General features: G+C 48.7%; 1 protein-coding gene across 1 annotated transcript in view; it reads right to left on the reverse strand.

Moving 5' to 3' along the window:
- Window positions 1-20,715, reverse strand: part of Ccdc175 (coiled-coil domain containing 175) — a 464,210-nt gene that overhangs the window by 289,440 nt on the left and 154,055 nt on the right. The gene's annotated exons all lie outside the window — the stretch shown is intronic.

Below are 20,715 nucleotides of genomic sequence, written 5' to 3' on the forward strand. Positions count from 1 at the left end.
ATATTTCTGATTCTGTCACCCATGCCCCCAGAAGTTTTGCGATCTGCCCAAATTTCTCTACACGGGTTTCTACTCTGTTCTACTCTGTTCCAGATCAATGGTTTTCTAAGCAGGTATGGTTAAGGCAAAAAACGAAACAAACAAAAATGTCCTGCTGCCATCCGGTCTTATAACTGAACATTTCAATACTTCACTCTCCTTGTTCTACCTGGTGGAGGGAGGAGACAGACCCGCTGAGAGACCAGCATCGGCCGCTTAGCTTGCCGCGGGTTCTTAAGCTTACCCTGCTAGACTGGGCCCCTGCACCACACAAATAGTAACTTTTATTTCGCAGCAGTCTCTGAGCTGCGCTTCGCCTATTCCGGGCTCTTCTTCCAAAGAAGCCACAGCGGGTGCCCCGAAAAAGCCAGCTAAGACTTCTGGGTGCAAGGAAGGAACTTTCAATATTCCTTCAAATCCCCTCACCTCCAGAGCGTGGCTCTCATCTCTTACTAATTATCTCCTTTTGCTGCCGCCCCCCCCTTAAAGTTTTCAGTACAGTTCGTTCACCACAGATAACCTAGAAACTTAAAAACCAACGTTCCCCACCGTTTTCACTTCCGCCAGCCCACTGGGTTATTTACCCTGATTATGAATGGAAGAAGGCCTCAGAGTTCAGACTTATATGAAGGCCAGAGGGAGGAGGAGAGAGGGAGGAGAAGGGAGGAAAGGAGAGGGGAGGAGAGGCGAGGAGAGGAGAGGAGAGGAGAGGAAAGGAGGGGAGGGAGAGGAGGGGAGGAGAGGAGAGGAGAGAGGAGAGGAGAGAAGAGAAGAGAAGAGAGAAGAGAGAAGAGAGGAGAAGAGGAGAGGAGAGGAGAGGAGAGGAGAGGAGAGGAGAGAAGAGAAGAGAAGAGAAGAGAAGGAGAGAAGAGAAGAGAAGAGAAGAGAAGAGAAGAGAAGAGAAGAGAAGAGAAGAGAAGAGAAGAGAAGAGAAGAGAAGAGAAGAATCTCGTATTTCAGCACAGAGGCCTAAAACCTCATTTCCCCATTCCAAAGTCCCTGGTCAAATATTTCCCTCCGGAGGCTCTAAAGCTAGAAAAGGGGGAAAACTTAGCACCAACTGAGAGGCCCAGCAATAAGTCTAGCCAGGCACTAAGCAAGGTCTGAGCACGGAAATTTAGATGAAGGAGTATAGAGCCTCTGAGTAGCTACAAGGACGATGGGTGAGGTAAGAAGAGTAGGAAGGTTACACCACTTCTGAAAGGATACATTTCCTTGCCTGACCCAAGGACCAAGGCAATTTAGTTCCTGCCACTATCATTGAGAGCCCTCTGCTGCTGGAGGCAACAGTCATGCACTGAATGTCCACTGGCCTTTTGAGAAGTAGGATTGACGTTCACTTTTTAATTTCCCTCAAATCATGCTCCAGCCTGGACAAGACCATGCAGGTGGCACAGCAGATATAAAAAGCCCTTCCTCTCGATGGGTGTGTTGCCCTCAGTCCTAGGTTCCAGGGCATCCTGGGGTCTTCTATGACTTGAAAGTCCCCAGGCAGCAAGAATATGAATTTACCATGTCTGGAAAGCCAGGGGCATCTGTGGTTGTTCCTGTAGATCCTGGGAACGCGTGAGGGTCAAAGGGCCCTTACCAACCAGCATTTCGTGCAGGGACTGTGGCCGGAAGTGAAGGATACTGAGTTCCTACAAAACTATTGGAGACCAGACATATTTGGAGCCCTACAAATCACTTCCCCGTAGCTCTGGGCTTCTGGTCTCATAGGGATTCTCAGAACCCTATGACAAGGAGCCAGCAGCACACCAGGATGAGTAAGAAAGCTATGGGTCACCTTCTAGACTTTTCCAATTCTTTCCTCCATCCCATTGTGTTTTTGAAAGTCTCTTTGTTTCTATTCTCTGGAAGGCCTGATTTGGACTGAAAAATGGATATACCATATAGGGCAGATATGCTCTGTGAGCCCACATTAGTCCTACCCTGTCCCTCCCACTACCTTGGGCCAAAAAGAGGCCTTGGACTGGTGATCTGGCTCAGCCTTCAGGCTGCTCGCTGCCATCAGGCCCAAGACTTGTGTTTGGTCCCTGAATCCACAGGACAAACGAAGAGTACCAATTTCTGCAAAGTTCTCTGGTCTCCACATGTATGCCATGGCATGTGTATAGATGAGAAAAAGTGTGCATGAGTACTTCTTACACACACACACACACACACACACACACACACACAGACGTAAGGGAGAGAGCCCACATAAATATAATTTAAAACATTCAAAGAGCTCTTTTAATCATACAGCAACCCAAGCACAGGTCCGGCAGCATGAGCCCAGCCATGGGGCTGATCACAGACAAAATGCCCCAAAGAGAAAGAAGCAGCAACGGTGCCTTCAGGGTGAGCATCTACAGCCCCCTCCAGAGCTTGTGTCCAGCAGAGCCCTCTGCTCTGAAGTCACTGCGTGTCTTCTTCAAGTTTCACCCACCCTGTCCCATACTCACGCGTACTCTAGAGTCCCAAATTAAGCCACAAAAACCAACCCTGTGAAAGTGAAGACAAGACAAGCAGATTTGGAACCGATGAGAAAATGGAAGTTTCCCCAAAGTGTGAGGGGCTATAACTGTACCCCCCATAGGAGTTAATCTAACCCACCCCTCCAGGGGTGTGCACTTCTTAGTGTATAAATTTATGTCGGTGGGGGAGGTGTGAGGGAAATTAAACAATATAGTTTAGTATATTTGGCTTGGGTACACGGATTGTGGGTTAGCTGAAATGTAGACGTGGCTGTGTGCATGTTTTTTTCTTCAATTAATTACTCAGAGGGCTTCATAAATTATTCTGCTACCTTGGTTTCTTTCTCCTTTAGCTAGTAGGAAGAAGAGTGAGGCTTCCGGCTTGAGACTGATGTCTAGACAATCTCGGGGCTTCCCAGCTACAAGCTCCACCTTGTGACCTAAGCTGATTCTACAGGCTATGGTTCTGCCTCAGGTCTATTTCAGGCCTGAAACTGACAGACAAAACCTAGCCTAAGGAACTAGCCCAGCTCCTGCTTGAATGCAAGGAGGAAGGGAGCGCACTGAAGCTCTGGAAGGCCAGAGAAGATTCCCCGGGAGATGCTGAACACCAACAGGGACTTACGTGGAAATGAGATCTCGGTATAGCCTGTACAGTGGGACATCAGGGAAGAAAGGGGTAACACAAAGACTGCTCTCCTCAGACTGGCCCTGCCCAGCCGGCAACATTTCAAAGGTTAAAACAGATTTCCTAGCACCAAGACAAGAATAAAGAAAAAACAGGCATCCCAGAAATGGAGCCCCATCTGCATCCTCCGAGCACATTTCTTTCCCTCCTGCTACAGCACACTAAATACCACCTTAAATCGCTCTCTGCTAATGCCCCAGTGCGGAGGTGACCCACCAGCCGGCTTTGATTTCAGAGAATTTTGAGTAAGTAATTGAAAACAAAGTTAGGAATAACTGGCCAGCAGGACGAGTTAGGCTGCCCCTAAACACGTGGGAAGGACACTCTGTGCGGGCAAGGGGATGGTAATGAACTTGGCCATCAGGGGAGGTGTAAAATATTATGAGGCGACTATGGGGTGGGAAAAAATCATGGAGACTCCAAGGTGAGTGTGTGCCTGGCGATCAGGCCTACTTCGGACCCCAAACTGTGTGACCTTAGGCAAGTCGATTAACAGGCTAGAACCTCAGTTTCCCTTCTCCATACAGCGGCGATCTGAGAGATTTGCAGCTAAGAATAAGCACGTTATTTCGGGGGGGGGGGGCAGAAGACCAGCAGACTTAAGGGTTTATTCTGACTGTTATCAAATCGTCTGGGAAACTGGAGCCACTGTTTACCCCTTTCATTTCTGCTTTCAAACGAGCAGTCCGAAGTAAAAGAAGCACGGGATGGGACAGAGTGAGTGGCCTGAGCCCTAGGCTGCGGCGGGAGGAGGGAGGAAGAAGAGTAAATTAGGACAAGTCCTGCCCGAAGCGGCTTGGGCTTTCTTTTCTCCTGTAGTGCGCACCTCCAGTCGCCTGGGCTGGCTTTGGTCCCGGACCGCTGAGACACTGCCTTGAGTCCTTGGCTATCAAGCGCTCCCTTCCCGCCCCGCCCCCGCCCCAACACCGAGTTTTTAAAAATAAAAGTCAGTGGGAGCAAAAGGTCTTTAATGATGTTTTTTTGTTTTCGCGAAATAAAAATCGTCTATTTTTATTTTAACCCAGCAGCATGCCCACCTCTCGGTCCTTCCAGATGTTTGCAATAAAATCGCAGGTTTTGCCTTTGGGACTTGAAATAAAATTTAACGGCCTTCACCCCGTAATTATTCTCTTAGCTCGCCCTTCATAAATTTATCTGCTTTCTATCGGCGTTGGGGCAAGAGGCGAGCGAAAGGGGGGAAAGCCCCGATTTTATATTTGTGACTATAAAAAAGCGCCACCCGGTTTCCTCGCCTTCGGCCGCCGCCGCAGTGTGGCCGGGCAGGCCGGGCAGGCGGGCCGCAACATTGAACTATTGTTTCCCCGACTTAGGTCTGCTCAGGAGCTCGGCCCCTCCACAAAGGGGGCCTTGTGTGGCCCTGCCCGCTGTGGCCGCGCCCTAGAGGCGAGGAAATCCTGTTCCCTCAGGCTCAGCTCCTCTTTCCCTCCATGAGTGGAGCTACCCAGCGGCGGGGTTTACGCCTTCCTTGAGCTCCCCTTCGCAGGAAGCGGAACTTCCATCCCGAGCATTGCCCTTTAGTGAAAGGGAGGAACTTTCCTGAGGATTCCCAGGCAGGCTAGAGAACTTGTCTACGAGTTCTCACAAAGTCACGGTAGAGGTGAGCACTGAGGCCTCAGATTAGGGGCAGTGTATTTGAAGCTGGTGACTATCTCGCCCCACAAACACAGCATATATTCCTGTAATGAGCCATTCTAGACTTAAACATTGATGACACTTTGCTAGGATGCGCAGCATCACCCACGGCATGCTGGGAAACATCCTGACCTCACACTCCTCCGTCCCGAATTTATAGAGGATGCCTTTGGCATCTCTTTACCCAAACCTCAGCCAAGGCTCTCCCTGATCTAAAGCTTAATCTGTGTTGTTGTTTTGACCCTTTCTCCCTCTCCTACGTGGTTCACATTCAGGTTCAAATGGGAGGTGACAAACGGAAGACATGAACATTCTGATTCCAGGGTTCACTCCTTGTGAGAGTCACCAATTGCCTAGCTTTGGGCAAAGCCCCTAGAATCCAACCAAGGACTGGGAAACATAAACAGGAGAACGGGGAGGACCAGCTGAGAGCAGCAAAGCTTTGCTTGCCTTCAGTCACGTGGGGTGGGTGATCCCTTGAGCCAGCAGGCCCGGGGCCAGAAAAGCCAAATCCAGAAGTCAGACACATCTGAGGCAGAAAGTTCTCTAGGGCTTCTTTCTGGTCCCAGGACTCCCAGCGATTCTAAGTTTGCTTCCTAAAGGTACCTTCACCTTCTTGCTGATGGATTTGCAGGTGCTTAAACAGTTCCTTCATGTTCTTCCCTCCCTCAGTCCTCTTCACCCATCCTTCCTCCTTTCTTTAATTTCCTTCTTTTTTCATTTATATGAAGAGGGTGAGACATCTAAAGACTTACTAGATGAAAAGATAAAGAAGTGCCAGGCTCTGCTGGGTGCAATGGCACAGTCTTTTAAATCCCAGCACTTGGGAGGCAGAGGCAGGCAGATCTCTGTGAGTTCAAGGCCAGCCCAATCAACAAATCCAGTCCAAGACAGCCAGGGCTATTACACAGAGAAACCCTGTCTCAAAAACAAAACAAAACAAAACAAACAAAACGAAAACAGAAAAGGGTAGGAGGAGGAGTAGGAAGAAGAAGGAGATGGGGGAGGAAGAGGGTCCAGTCTCTGCACTCTCTCACCATAGAAAATTTGAGACATAACTATGGCACCCCAGGTTTCTCGGATGAGAGTGCAATGGTCAGAAATGAAGCAGCCCAGGGCACAGTGGTGCAGCTAGTGCATCTGTTATCGAAACCTGTTGGAGCTCAAGGATCAGCAGCTCAACGTGAACACACATTTGGATGCATTAACATGTTGATGTATTGGTGGACACACACCCCACACCCTGCACCCCACACTAAAAGTGCTTAGATTTTATTTGTCATCAATAAAACAACCTCCTCGGAGCAAAATGTTCTCGGTAGAGCTGTGGGAGTCTACTCCACCCACCAAAGCTGGCTGGTGGACTCTTGAGGTCCACCACTCTTGAGAACTCTCTGTCTTCCCCTGCCTTCAAAGAATGAGAGCTATTATTCAAGAGTGGATAAGAGTTCTCCATCGTAGACAACTGTGCAGCCGCTGGAGAGAGGCTGAGAGATCAGATCACCTTGCAGGTCAAGGTCAGTGAAACCAGCCCAGCTGGAGTTCTGCTTATATTGCTTCTGTAACCAAGTGGAGCTGCAGGACCTAGTTATGGTCTAAACGAAGTCTTAAACCCATGAGCTACTTCGTGGCCTCCAAACCAAACCAAAGAAGGTGGGAAGGAATTCACAGTTCTATACTTAGCATCCCGGATAATGCACACAGTGGGTAGATGACTAGTGCAAGAAGTCTGGTTGTCCAACCAGAAAAAAGAATGAGCCTTTACAACGGCTGGGATTTGCTTTTATAATCTGGTCAGCCTTTCAGAGTAGGCACACATATGTGGGTATCTGTGGAGAGGCACCAAGGCCACCACAGGCCCTCCTGCTGCTGAGAAAAGAGTAAGCTAAAACCATCCCTTGCCCAAGAGGCTTTGCTTTCCAGCCCGAATACCCAAGGCCTCCAGGAGTGAGGAAGGTTGTCTATCGCTAACCAGGTACTTTTTACTCAATTCATGTTCTTCCTAAGGTCTTCCTACAGACAACTGACTGGTCTAGACAGGTGAAGACCTTCTCCAAATGGAGCATGAATTGATGTTCCTAATTCTCAATGGTGTCTGCCATACCAATTGATTAGGGAGATTGATGGCTCTTGGAAGCACCATTGGTGACACAGTGTGGGCCAGAACCATATTGCTGTCTGTTGTTAGCACTCTCTCTTTCTTCCCTATTGGAAAGTTCAGACACAACCCAGATAACGAGAAAAGGCAAAGCTAAACGTAAAGCACAGGGACTTCCAGGACAAAAAGGCTAAGAAGTATGTATCTCCACAGCTTTCTTCTCTATCCACCCACTCTCATCTCTAGCTCTTCTTTCTGCACCACTTGTAAAGAACTAATGTTTATTGAGCCTTTTGGATCCTGGGCTAAGTGCTTCACACGGACCAGCTCACTCCACCCACTTTAACTTCTATAAGCCAAGAACTGGTATTACCAGCCACATTTCACACACGGGGAAACTGTGAGGTAAAAAGGACTTATGTAACTTGGCAAGGATCTCACAGCTTTTAGTGCAGGTAATCTCACTCCAGAGCCAGAATTCTTAACCCCATATGTGTACTGAAGTGGCTTGCATACCTAGGTTCTCCCTGGCTTCAAGAAACCCAAGCAAAGTGGCTGGAAATTGGGAGGCACCAATGGAACTGTCTTATACAGAATGAAGAATGCCTGCCCAGTTATAAATACACTCTGGAGCCTTTCCCAGTCTCAGCAGGGAATCTATTTTAACATGGAGCAAAGAGGCAGGAGCTCACTTAGCATCTTTTCCCAATGGGAGATGCAGTCAGGTGCTAGCCTGAGTGCGTTCACTGTGCAGGTACCAGTGGTTGCTTGCAGGAAGGTAAAGCAAAACACTCCTCTCAGGCTGGGCTCACCAAGTGAGATCAGGCTGCAAAGCTTGCTTTTGGCTTCTTGGGCTTCGGGCAACTTAGTAACTAGGGCCTGGGCTTGAGCAAACTTTCATTCCCATAGCAGTAACTCTTTAATGACCCAACCTCAAAGCCATCTATTCCCTGCTTTCCTTCTACCCATCGACCCTACTAATTAGCAACTTCGGGGAATTCTATATACACTTGCAGCTGAGACATGTGATTAAAAAGCAACAGTAACTCTTCCCAGGGTCTACCTCAGTTTGAAGAATATGTCTATCTCAGAAGTATGGAGGGCGGTACCCAATACCCAGCAGCCAGGCTACGTGGTCAGAGGGGGCTGCTTCTTGAAGACAGATCTGCTCATCTAGCCTGAGAGAGGAGCGATATTTGAAACTTATGGTCACCAGAGAGCTGCTACTGACCCTGGAGGTTCCTTCAGTGGTTCCTTTCTCCCTTGTTTCCTGATCCTGGCCCTGATACACACATATGGGGGTTGAATTGGAAAATGATACGTACACCATGAGAAACCATGCCTGCAATCTAGATCCACATAAAATTCAAATAAGAACAAGTCTTCTGGCCCTTCTAAGTATCAATCATTTATATTTGAGTATCCAAAGCCTCAGAAATCAAATTTGGTATCAGGTGGGGGGGGCAGAGAAAGAGAGAGAGAAAAGAAAAGAGAGAGAGAGAGAGAGAGAGAGAGAGAGAGAGAGAGAGAGAGAGAGAGAGGTGGAGGGGAGTGCGCAGAGGTTTGATGTTTGCCCAAGGGGCTCTGGTAAAGTCAGCTCATCCTGGGTAACCCATTTGGGCAGGAGCATCCTCAGGGATGCTGAAGTCTGTCCCTGGTCTCTGGACTGTGATACTTCAATAGGATTTCATTTGGCTACATTACTGCATCCAAGTAGAACCTACTCCTCCCTCCACCTCTAGCCTCCAGCAAGGGTGGGGAAACAGTGAGTGAAAAGAAGCGAGTCCCTGGAACAGCCTGGGCTCTGTCACAAACAACTTTGCCAACGGGATCCAGGAGGGGGGGGGAAGGACAGGATGCAAGAAAAGCACCCCACTTCCCCCTTCTCCCATTTTAGGTTTCTTGGTAGCATGCTAGCAATACTTGTTGGGCCACATTTTTTTTTCCTCCTCTTGATTTGCAAATCCTGGAGATTTCGCTGGAGAACCAATTTTGTTCAACGTGATTAAAACAACACGTCTTGTCAAGGAGAAGTAATGCTGTCCCAGGGTTGAGATTGGTGCTGACCATTCACCCTGTGGTATCCTTATCTGCCCCCATGGGAGGTCTCCTCACCTCTACAGATGTGCTGTTTCAGTTATCTCACCTCTGCACCTTACGGTCTGGAACTTATGTTTGCCCCCTTTCATCAAATTTGCCTGCATTTTAATGTGTCACTGAATCATGGCAAGTCCAACTCCCACATAATCCTGGGACAAGGAAAAGTGTGTCCTGGGAGGAAGCCCCTGGGCTCCAGAGGACACTAAATCCCCCCCACTTTGCTTTGCTGACCGTCCCCAGTGCCCCCTGTAAGTTGTCTGGGTACAACGGTATGAGTAAGCAGGACCATTAGTAGCCTCCTCAAAGGCAACGGGGATAAAGGTGAGCTTTGGACTTTTAGGACTGAGTGAGGCTTGAGAAAATTAAAAGCTAGGGGAACTTAATAGGAGAGCAAAGGGGAAAGAAGGAAAGGTAACAAAGTTAAAGAAAGACGAGCTAGGGCAGCTCAACATGAAATACATTATTTTCAACCTCTACCCGTTTTCCCAAGAAGCTTCGCATAATACAATTTTAGGGTGAATCTGTCCAGAGAGTGTAGGACTCCTGAAAGAGTCTGCGTGAAAAGCACCAAATGTCAGAATGTCAACTATAGCAAAGCCTGAATGAAGTGCACCACGGAGGGTCCCTAACCCTGAAAGACTGCTGCTCCAGTGAGTCAACTAAAGGACCGGTAGCGTGGACCTCTTGCTCTTCCTCCCCAAGCATTGACTACTGTATCCACGGAAAGGGACAGCTTCGCTGGGGAGGCCGAGGGTCCCTGGGAAATGGGAGCCAAGAAGCAGACCCTGGCAGGGGATGAGTTTTGCCACTTTGACCTTGTAGAAAAAGGAGAGACCCTGAGCTGCTCCTGGTTTGGTGAGATGTGTTGGAGGGAAGCCAGTAGTTGTTGTTTTATATGCCCGCCCCTCCCTATCTTTAATCCAATTTGGGGTTGGTGAGCAAAGTGTAGAGAGAACGCTTTCACATCAGCCCAACTTTTGGCAGCAAAGGAATTGGATGAGAACTGGCTGACACGGAGGCCCTCCATAACCCCTTGCCCTAGCCCTCCCCTCCGAGAAGAGAAAAGTGCTTTTATTTCTGGGCGGCTCCTCAGTTTCTAATTAACCTCGGGAACTGGAGCCCCAGCTTTAGCCCTTCCTCAAGTTCCTCGCCCCATCCCTCCACACCTTCTCCGAATTTTTCAGGGTCAAAGACAAATAAAGCCTGGAGGTGAATCACACCAACTGGTCTTCCTAAAGAGGAGATTAAAAAACCACCGGCGAGGAGAAATGAGCTCCAGGCAAACCGGGGTAAACTCAGGAGCCGGTGCCCTGAACCCTCACTCCCCGGCCTGGGCCTGAAAGCTGTCCTTAGTCCTGCACCCGCGGGATTGCATTATTTTTCCCTAGTCCAATCAGTTTTTAAATAGAAAAAAAAATTGAAGAAATATAAATTGCTTCTTTAAGGGATCAAAGTGTTTCTGGTACATAAGTGAGAGTAGCGGGGATGGGTGGGTGGGTGGTGGTCACGATTGCCCAACTTCAAAGTATTCTGTACATCGAGTTTGGGCCGTGGTATTCAAAGTCTCTCTTTCTTTCTGACTTCGTGGGCTGCACTGCAGAGAAGCTATTCATCGCGCTTGTTCTGAGCACGGGAAGAAAAGTCTTCCCCCAACTAATTTGCGCTTTCGCCTCTAGGCTCAGAGCCCCTGGGGCCCCTGCACTTCCCCAGAGGCTGAGGGTGCAGGGGGCGTGGTGTGGGAGAGGAAGGGGGGTGTCTGATCCCAGACTGTGGAAATAACCAAATATACCAATAAATAGTCGACCCCCACCCCCCACCTCCGAGGTCGCCACGCCCGGGCAGATTTAGCAGTGGGAGATCGTCAGCTTCCCGAGGCACAGCCAGCTAGCTCGCCCAAGGGACTGGGAGAAACAGGTTAGGATTCGCGCTATTCGGACCACCCGGGTCAGTTAGTTCCCCGCTGAGGCTAACAGGAGTCTCGCCGGTTGTTTTGTTTCCGTGTGACCCAGCAGTCTGAGGTACTGGCTGCGTGGAACTGATGGGCGAAGCCAGACTTCCCTGGGACCCTGGGGGCACTTTCTTCCATATCCCTCCCAACCCCCAATCCGCACGCCACGGACAGGGCTGGGCAAGGTAGAAGGGTTGCCCGTGCTGTGCCGTAAGCTCAGCCACTTCCCAGGACGATCAAGTTTAGGCGACAGAATAAGCTGGCCGCAAATCGAGCTGTGGATCCCGGAGAAGTTGCTCACCTCTCGATTTTTCCTAGGGAAAATTATCTGGGGTCCCGGCACAAAAGGCACAGAGGCGGGCTCTTTCTCGCGCACGCTTTCTGCAGACCTGCCTCGGAGCAAGACGCGCGCCAGGGCTGCTACAGCCCCCAAGCTCCTAGCAACGTTTGGGACCAAGCGGCAAAGCTAGACTTAGTTTCTGCTGGAGCGCTGCATCCTTTCCCAGAAAGATTCCGGGAGCGATCTCACCCCAGTGAGCTTGACCTGAATGCCTCCAGAGTGGGCCGCTTCTGATGTTTTAAATTTCAGGGGTTTGTTATGTTTTGTGGGTTTTTTTCCACCTCCTACTAAAATAGGGTCGATTGTAACAATCGAAAGTGCTCCTTATCTTCGTGCCAGGGATCCTACAACTCCTCAAACGCCCACTAGATCTTTCCTCAGACCAGAGAGATTTGTCATCCCTTCGGGTGGGAGGGAACAATATGCTATTTTTCTCGTTTCTCAATAAGAAAAACAAAATCTCTACAACTTTGTTAACTGGTCCTAAGTTTCTGATCTGCAAAGTTAGTACTTTCATCCGGGTCACCTAAATATTCTTGCCTTCCTACTCCAGTGGCGCATCCGCCCGCCGCTGTAATCCCTTCTCCCGCCCATCACTGGAGGTCATCCACCTCTGGCAGCCCAGCAGCTGGGCGCTGGCGGGTGAACACCACCCTCACCGTGCCGGGCATCTCACCTCAGCAGGCAGGTGCAGAGGTGGTGGGCCAGGCAGCCGCAGGTCCTCCGGCCGGCCGAGGGGCAGGAGTAGGCTGGGTGCCTGCCTCCTTCTGCTGCCCGGTGGCTGAGGGGGCGGGAGGGGGGGACTGGGCCGGAGAAACCGCCGTCAGCGGGTCCGGGCCCCGCCTCCTGAACGCTACGTCCAGGAAAACTCGGGAACTTTCCATTGTCTTTGGAGCCTCACTAAACAAATTGTCCCCACAGATAGAGGACTGGCTGCTGAGAAGAGATGGCGGAAGCAAGCCTTTTGCTCAATACTGCGAGGATTTTGATTGGAAGCCCGCTGATGTCCTGGCACACAGAATACAGCAGAAGCGCAATCTCAGTACCAACTGACACGAGGTCAGGAAGTTGGATCCACATCAAGGATGCCATGTCAAGGACTCAGGAGGAAGGATGAAGATGTCTGGACCAAAAAGTGCAAAAGGTCGTAGTCTGTGGCAGGCTCCCTACCCTAACTGTCTGCCAGGGAATACCTTTGGCCAGGCCCAAGCCCCAGGTTTCCCAGTCAGGTTCCAATTGTCACAGATGTTCACCCCTAAGCCAGCTACCACCATCCTAGGCGAATTCTTGGTCTGCACAACACACACACACACACACACACACACACACACACACACACACACACACAGACACACACGGTCTGTAAATCTGCATCCCAGTCTTCTTAGGACGGGACTTCCTACAAGTCCTTATCCTCAACCCACTCTGAGAGGTGAATTCGCTGAATCTGAAGCTCTAGTCTTATCACAGACCTCCGGTGAGATACCGGCCACCTTCCTCCTGGAACAAGTGAGAGTGCAGACAGGATTCTCTGGGGCTAACCTGACTGAGAGCACATTCCTCGTTCATAAATTGTGATGGGTAGGGCAGCCCATTGGTTCCCAGAACCTGTCAACTGCGGACCTGCGTGTCATTGAGACAGTATGGCCTGTGTGCATATCTACCTTTGAATCCTGCCACCTGCACACCGCGCAGACACAGACCCTTTCCTGTTTGCCGGTTCTGCTCCGTGATTAACGACTCCAGATAGTGTAAGGAATTCGACTTCTCAAGCTCAGCATTTTCAATTTCTTAATTTGTCCCCAGGTAACCGTTAGCAATCGGTGTGTGCGGAGTGGGGAGCTGTAGATCACATCGGGCGGGCCAGGTAGAGTGAGCAGCTGATTCAACACTGTTGAGTTGGGATTTAGTTTCGTTTTTTTAAAAGGCTGTTGTGAAAAGTAGCCCCCGGAGTACGTGAACATGGAGGCAGGCTACAGACTGCGGAGGTTCCTGCCCCCGTGCTAGAGCTTTGAGTTGTCACCACTCTCCCTTATTATAAATAGCCAAACAGGAACAGGTCCTGATACTCCTCTGGGCCTTCACCTCTAATGTGGGTGGGGCAGGTGCAGGAGGAAGCCCAGAGGCAGAGATTTCCAGCTTCTGGACTCATTAGGAGAGTTTCTACGGATGGAGCATGTTTCCAGAGGGGGTTCTGGAATACATTGTCCAAGTGAGCTGATGTTCACTTCAAGGCTTGGCAGTGACTGGTAATCCTTTAGGTTGGGAAGTGAGAGGCCTCTTCACCCTTCTGCCTCCCTTCCGCCCAACTAGGTCTTGACCACCCCTTCTCATTGGAGGAAGGCAAACAGTCCTTTGGAAGTTCTAGGGTCCTTGGTCTGGAGCATTCTAGACCGACCCACTGGCTACACCCTTTCTCTCGGCACTTCTAGCTTCAAAAAATACTTTTTTTTCTGAGTCCTGGCCCCATAAAGAAGGCTTCCATCCAAAATCATTGCATTTCCCAAATGCTAGGAAGGTAGGATGCTTGGAAAGGGAGGACAGAGAGAGGGCAGGCAGGTATAGCCTTTTGTTGTCTTCCTGGCCACAGTAGATGGATTCTGCTCCAAGGAGCAGACCCTGGCTTGTTTCTTCCTTCCCATTGCACCTTCCAGAAATAGTCTAGGAGAGATGGGGAGACCTTCTCTGGTCTTGCAGGGTTGCAGCAGGCCTGGCAGAGGACCAGAGGATAATCTTTCACCTTCCTGGAGGGTGGCGCACAAATAAGACCCTCCCCTCTGCTTCCCTGAGAACTTCAACCACAGCAAAGCTGCCTGGGGTCTGGAGGTCAGGAACAAATAAAGTCAACCTGCCCATCTGTAGGCTTGCAAAGCCCACACAGTATGTCTCCTACAGAGCTGTGTGCATTAGAATATGGGTGGGCGGGTACAGGATGAAATCAACTAAAGAGCCTTTGTAGAAACAGGGGTGAGAGAGAGAGAGAGAGAGAGAGAGAGAGAGAGAGAGACACCTGGGAGGAAAGACCTAAGTCATTTGGTTTTTCTGGCCAGTTGACAGGCTTTGGTAGGCATCTAGTGAGTCTAAACTGGTTGCAGAGACCTAAAGTTCCTTGCTGGTACATAAAAGAATGAAGAGAAAAAATAGTTTAAGAACAACAACAAACTCTGTGTATCTCTCTCTGTCTCTCCCCGTCTCTCCCTGTCTCTCTGTCTCTGTCTCTATCTCTGTCTCTCCCTGTCTCTCTGTCTCTCTCTGTCTCTGTCTCTGTCTTTCTCTCTCTCTCTCTCTCTCTCTCTCTCTCTCTCTCACACACACACACACACCACAAAAGCTTAGCTATAAAAGTGTTTTAGCCACAGTAGATGTGCATATAACTTCTTCTGTTCAGTAATTATTAAACTCTATCACTAAAAGGGCATTTTGCTACATTCTTCCTTACATATTTTTAGTGTATGGAGAGAGAGCACATTGCAAGCGGGCCTCTTGTGAGATTTTAAGACTCACAGCTCCAACTATCAGAATTATAGGGCTCAGATTTGAGGATATTCACACTTCGGATCATTATGAAAAATAGTAAGGAGACTGCTGACACCCTCGGAGTTCATGATTTTCCTCCTGGGTTGTGGAAATAGAAAAGAAACAGCTTTGTGTTCCAACTTCAGTTTCCCCCGTTGAGGTTAATGCCGAGAAGCCATTTAAATCGCTCTAAAGAAATGCCTTCCATTCCTAAAGGCTGATCTTCCAGGAGCATTCAAAGGAGCTTGGGAATAATAAACCTAGACATCAATGTTTTTTTTTCTCAATACATCTTACAGAAGGAAGGAAAGATTGACTTAGGGCTATTCCCACAATTAAGCACTTCACCAGCACCCAGGAACATTAACACACACAATTCTATTCACAGGGTATAGTCATCCTTAAAAAGGGGGCTAAACAAGCATTCCCCAAACTCAAAAACTCCAGAAATACACACAAAAGGTCACTTCGCTTTCAAAAAAGTTATTGGGGAAATAACCTTTGTTATTTTGTGGGTTTTATGTACATAATTTGAAGTACTTATATGTCACAAAATGGCTCAGTTTATGTAGCTTTACCTTACATACTTATTTTGTGGTGAAAATTTCCTAACAATTTTCAGGACTAAACCTACAATTGCTACACTGTATTCTAGATCTCCTGGATTTACTCCTTCTAGCTAAAGTTCTGTATTATTTGACCAAACACTAGGTTTTATTTCCCATTCTTTCAGGTCTTCCTTCTTGCTTTTTTAAGTTTTTATTTTCTTCTTATTTATTTTTGAGACCGGATCTTACATGAACTCTTCGACCTCCTGCTTCAGCCTCCAGAATGCTGGAATACTATGTCTGTGAGGGGAAAACACTAACCAACTTTTGCATGCCTTCTGTATTTATCTATTATATCACTATATAATCAGGGCAGCAGACACCGGCCTGGAAAAGCAAATGACCCCTTGTTTTATGGCTCCATGGAAAGCCTTAAAGGCTTTAGGGTAAGTATCTGCTAGTTCAAGCATGTTCCTAGGCTGTGACATTGAATTCTACTATCCTGGTCAAGCAAGAGGGTGACCAGTCACAACTACAGTGGAAAACATTGCCACTGGAAGAGTGGGACGTGGGTAGGGATGGGGCGGGCAAAGTGATGGTTTTGCCCAGATGCCTGTTTGGCTCAAACACGGTGAGTGGTAGTCTAGTATTAGATACAGTTCTCCAAAGGCGAAAGCTGCAGGGACTGTGCCATGCTAAATGGAGACTTTGCTGCCACAGATTCAGCGGACCTTCTAAATCACACACAACCCCCTCATGGTTCATTCAACCAAGGTATGTTTAGGAAAATATAGTCTGGAGAAAACCATTCTGCGCCCTCAAGCCGAAAGCAATCTCTTTCACCTTTTTGGTGAATCAAACAGCTTCGACTTTTTAAAGCCCAATTCTTACTTTCCCACTTAGTTTAGGACCATTTCTACCCTCAGAGGTGGGACAGGCTCATACCCTTTGCCGTGTCGGGTCATTAAAGTTATTCAACCAAGCACCTACCACTTAAGGGGAGCTCTAACTGGGAGTTTTCTTTCTTGGCAGGAGTTCGTGAGCAGGGCCAAGATACGGTAGGTGGGTAGTTCCAGAACGCTAGACCTAGGTAGGAAGCGGAGTCTAGACTCCTAATGCTTCGAGGTAGGAATCAGGAATGCCCTGGTGCCACCGCATCAGAACCCAGGATGCCTTGCACAGCCGGCAGCTCTGCTTTCACCGCTGGTCTCGCAGGAGAGCATAGCATTCGGTTCGCACGCAGTGAAGACTAGAGCAGAACAACACGAAGCTCTGGAGAGTCATTGTGATTCAGGCACAGACAGAAAGGAACTGCCTTCGTTCCAGGCGAGCAGCAGCTGCTCCGTGCTGCAGTGGGGAGTGAGAGAAGGGGAAGAAAAAGAAAATGTTGCGGGCCGAGTTTGTAGTCTGGCCCTGCCGAAGCTTGATCTAGCTTTGGGTGCGGCTGAGGTCCCAGGCTCCTTCGGTCCAAGGCACCCGGCGATTCTTCACGCTGCAGGGAAGGCAGGGGGCTTAAGGCCATTCCGGTGTGGACGTACTCTGCTTCTCCAAGAACACCTTCCCTGAGCTCCAGCTCCAGCCATTGTCTTGTTTAGCTGTTTGCAGATGAAGAGGGGATGAGTCTCTAGCATGCTTCTCAGTTTTCTGGAGGGGAAAACTGTCGCCTTGAAAGTTAACTATTTCTTTTTTATTACATTCCCCTCAGAATTTGCAAGACAATTGCCCTTTCCTTTCTAGAAGGGCCTAACCCTTACAGCACAAGGGTCTGAGTAAAGGTGAACTCATGCCATTTCTTTGGACTTCGTAGCTGTGATCTCTCTTGTCGCTGCGTGGACCTCTTTTGTGCGACGTGCTGGAGACGCGGAAGTGCTGAAGTCTGAGACCTGACCGCGGTCAGAGCTGAGTTCTCACCCCGACCTTTCCGAACTTTTGAGGGTGCATTTTATTTTGCCTGGTAGGTCTGTGGGAGAAGACGCGGGATGTGTTTCTTCCTCAGACACCAGCGCCGCGATAGACTCCACCACCGTTTTGGAAAGCGAGGTTAGCTGTTTGCTCTTAGGGCTCTCGACTTTTACTTTGCATTCTTTGCAACTTTTTACTTTGCTATTCTGAGACACCCCAACACTCAAGTCCACAAACAAGCAAATTCTTTCTGGTCTTGGCCCAGCGCTCCCAATTCTTGGATATGGGAGAGGCCACGTCTTGCTTCTTTTCGAAGGATTTTATTCTCCTGGTTCACGAGGATCCTAGACATTAACCCCTTTGACAAAATCGGGACGAAAGGAACGGATACTGTTGTGACTTGGACTGTTTTGAGGTGTGTGGTCTAAGATCAGTTCAGTTTCGTTCACCACAGCACTCCTACCGCCACTCGCCGCCAGGTCCTGCAACCAGGCGAGCCAGGCCTTGGGCATGCTGTTCAGCCTGCGGCAGGTCTGGAATGCCCGAGAGGTCAGGATGCTTGGGAAACCACTTCTGTGGCCGCTACTAGATTTTGAGGAGTTAGTAAGCAGTCCCCTAGGATCCACACTCTGCTCCCCTCTTCGCTCACCAGGTTCTACTAGTTCCCAAGGGTCATAGACTTGACTCTGTGTCGCGGGGGATGGGGGTGGGGGTGGGGGTGGGGGTAGGGGGCTGGCACGTGTGCATCGAGATGCAGGTACAACTGCGGTGTTCATGCTCTGTTGTCCCCACAGCCCCGGGCCTCCTCAGCTTCCAAGACCCAAAGGAAAGCTGCAGTGACTGTTCAGCGGTCCGAGAATTCTCGTGACATCACCTGGCCGACGGTGTAGCGTGCAAAGTTTATCCTAAGTTGCCTTCTACATTGCCCTCCCCCTCCCCCATCGCTTTCAGGTAATGAAAGCGATTACTAGGAGAAGAAATGTAGCAAAATCTAAGGTAGCAACCCAGGAAATTTAACAGTCACAAGACTGCCCCCAAGTGATTGTTTTCAGAATGGCAAAGCCGGCTACTTGGGGTTGGTCTTTGTAGCTAATCGCCTCTTAGCTGGACAATCATTGAATCCACACGTTTTCATTAGTTCCACAAGGAAGGAGGAACGGCTCCAAGAAACCCGCTGTTCGAAGACTCGGATAATTCGTCCAATTTGTCTTTCAGCCTTACTACTGTTAGCCTTTTAAACTGCACTTTCAACATCAAACTCCTCCCCGAGAGGCAGCATTCCTCCGCCCATCTACTTTCTCTCCTTCACCTTCTTCCCAGTTTCCTCTTTTCGAAACAATAGCACGGGCCGCTGGAGTCGGTCTGATGATATAACCCTTAAGGTATTCACAAGCAGACCCCGGGCCGAGTTATCAAAGGCCCGAGCTTTTTCTTCTGCTTTTTTAAAAAAGCTGTTTACTATTCAGGAAATTTGGTAATTATTTTTTTCTCTCTCCAAGTAGTGGCATTGCCCTCTTCCTTTTGATATTAGATCCTCCTCGGGCCCCTAGCTTCATGCTGTAGAAAGAGGAGAAAGATGAAGGGACCGGATTCATTTTCCTTTACGTCATTATGTCTGCTAAAGACCAGCTGAGGGCTTCTGAGGCACAGGAAGCCTGGAGCTGGGAAGAGTCTTCAGGCTCCCAGGGCAGAAGAGAGTAGCTAGAGAGTGGAGGTCTCGCTCATTTCTGTAAACTACAAGCTCAGGGCTTTTGTACCTCTCCCGACCACCTTCAGTGCTTTGATAATAGGATCGAAAAGACATCTCATGAAGGGAAAAGGAGTTCACAATTTTAAAAATGCTATCGTTTAGGATGCTCCACACAGAAACATAAGAGGAATTTTTTTTTTTATTCCGAGAGAGTGTGGGATGTGAACGTTTCTGATTAGTCTTGATATCTATTGTGTGGTTTCCCTGTGGCAGATACAGTGTACTCCTGGTCACAGGGAACACTCATTAAATATTTGCTTGAGGAATTTTTGGGAAGAGCAAGGCAAAGGAGCTCCCAAAGAATTGGACATTTAATTCAATTACGTTTTTTAAAAATTCCTTAACACACACACACACACACACACACACACACACACACACACACACGACAGGGTTTCCCTTTGTAGTCTTGGCTGGCTGGCCAGGAACTCAGAGAGATCGTCCTGCCTCTGTCTCCTGAGTGCTGGGATTAAAGGCATGACCTGTCACCACCACCTGATTCATTTCTTGGACTATTTTTGTTGTTGTTTATTTGTTTTTCAAGAGAGGGCTTCTTTTGGTAGCCCTAGCTGTCCTGGAATTGGCTCTGTAGACCAGGTTGACCTCAAACGCAAAGAGATCTGGCTGGATCTGCCTTCCTAGTGCTGGGATTGAAGGCGTGTGCTCCCACTGTCCAGCTTAGTATGTTCTTCAAAGCACGAGTATGTATGCTGGAAAGTGGGAAACTGACTTCCTTTAATGAGGTGATGTTTTTTCTCCCCCACTTGAGTCTCTTGTGAGACCAGAGACTCAATGGCCATACTCTTGTTATAAACAACATCTTTCATATTATCGGACAATTGGTCATGTTGGAAAAATCATAAAGGTAAGACTCAGCTTAAAATAGGATGTATTTTGGGGTAGTAGTGGTCCACACCTTTAATCTCAGCACTCAGGAGGCAGAGGCAGGAAGATCTCTGAGTTCAAGGCCAAGCTGGTTTACAGAGCAGGCTCCAGGTAGTCAGGGCTACTCAGAGAAACCCTGTCTCAGGGGTAGAGGGAAGGAGGGAGCATAGTAAGTGAAATTTAACATGCAGGCATCCTCTTGGGATATCTGCTACCCTGCAAGATGGTAATAGTGGCCCAGGGCTAAGGAAGTTTCAGTTGGATTCCCTCAATTTAATTACAGCTTTTCCTACCCGAATTCTCTTCAGAACCATTACACCTTCCTCCCGCCTTGCCACATTATGTAACTATAGAGAAGATGAAGCAAGGGTGGCTTCCACATCCCCCGATGGCCTCCCTACTCCTCTTCTGACCTCATCTCTCCTCACACTCCTTCTCTTCTGCACCCTCTCTCTTTGAAGGCCTTTGCATTTGTTCTTCCTCTGGCTGGCTGAGTTGTCTCCCAGATATCACAGAGCTCTCTTTGAACCATTAAGTCCTCCACATACATTTTAAAACATTACTTGCAAGCCTATCTTTATCATTTTCCCTTTTTAAAAATCAAAATAGATTTCCCCCCCATAATCCATTTTGATTATGGTTTTCCCTCCAACTTCTCCCAGACCTAGCCCCAACTCTCCACCTACCCAAATCCACACCACTTCTGTCTTTCTCAGAAAACAAACAGGCATCTAAAAATGAAAACACAGAAAAGAGCCAAAGAAACATAGATTTGCACCCGCAGCACAG

The sequence above is a fragment of the Rattus rattus genome, chromosome 7 (genome assembly GCF_011064425.1).
Source record: "Rattus rattus isolate New Zealand chromosome 7, Rrattus_CSIRO_v1, whole genome shotgun sequence".
NCBI lineage: Eukaryota > Metazoa > Chordata > Mammalia > Rodentia > Muridae > Rattus > Rattus rattus.